Here is a 1,289-nt window from a genome sequence, read left to right on the forward strand (position 1 = left end):
GGGCGGGGGAAGGGGAAGCTGGGACGAAGCGAGAGAGTGGCATGGACATAAATACACTACCAAATGTAAAATAGATAGCTAGTGGGAAGCAGCCGCATAGCACAGGGAGATCAGCTCGGTGCTTTGTGACCACCTAGAGGGGTGGGATAGGCAGGGGAGGGAGGCTCAAGAGGGAAGGGATATGGGGATATATGTATACATATAGCTGATTCACTTTGTTATACAGCAGAAACTAAAGCAACATTGTAAAGCAATTATACGCCAATAAAGATGTAAAAATTTAAAAGAGTATGTAGCTCATAGGATTAAATGGATTACTTCAAGTAAAGTTCTTAGCACAGTTCCTGGGCCAATAGACATTAGCAGAAGCCAGATCTTATAGGCCATGATGAGGGGTTCAGATTGTATGAGAGACAGTTCTAGCGGTAGTATGGAGAAACAAGTAGAAGACGGGCAAGAAGCAGGGATACTAGCTAGAGAGCTTTCGCAAATATTCCGTCAAGAGCTGGTGATACAGCATGGACCTGGTTAACGGAGTTGGAGGTAGTTCAAGTTTGGAGGAAACTAGAGCAGGTTCATGGAGGGAAAATATTTAAGCTGAGCCTTGAAGGAAGATATTTCCAAGGGAAACTTGGAAAAAAGCACAGATGACATGTCTTGAGCAGTGAATAGTCAATGTGGTAATGGAACAAGAAATGGAAGAGGGACTCGACGTTGCTCACGTGCCAGACCCGGGGCCGCGAGCGGCGTCCGCACCCGCGCGCACACCCGGCCACACTCGCACTGGCCGGGCCGCGGGGCGCGCTGCTTACCTCCGGGGCCTCATGGTCGCGTCGCTCGCCCGGGTAGGTCGGGGGAGAGGGTGTGAGTATGTGTGTGGCGTTTAGTCTGGGGGGACGGGGCGAAGGAAGGGGGCTGGAGTCCGTCACTTCCTGAGGGAGCGCGGCGGCCGGAGACCCGGGATGCGCGCGGCGGGGCCGGGAGGGTCAGCACATTGTGAGCCGTCGAGGGGATGCGGCGTGGAGGGGCCGGAGAGCGAGGGCGGTGCTCGGCTGCCGGAGTGGAAGCCGCTGTTGCCGCCGCTCCGCCGCCACAGCCGGGCGGGGAGGAGGGGGCTGGACCGGGGTGGGGGGAGCCGCGGAGCGCGGCGGCAGTGGCGACACCAGGCTGTTCGACTCGAGCCCTGCGTCAGGCGGCGGCACGCGCACACCTGCCCGTCGCCGCTCCCGGCCTCACCATTGGCTGCCCGCTCCGAGCGCGCGAGATTGAACTTTCCATTCATCCTTGGG

This window comes from Lipotes vexillifer, unplaced genomic scaffold, assembly GCF_000442215.2.
Source record: "Lipotes vexillifer unplaced genomic scaffold, Lipotes_vexillifer_v1.1 scaffold1275, whole genome shotgun sequence".
Lineage (NCBI taxonomy): Eukaryota > Metazoa > Chordata > Mammalia > Artiodactyla > Lipotidae > Lipotes > Lipotes vexillifer.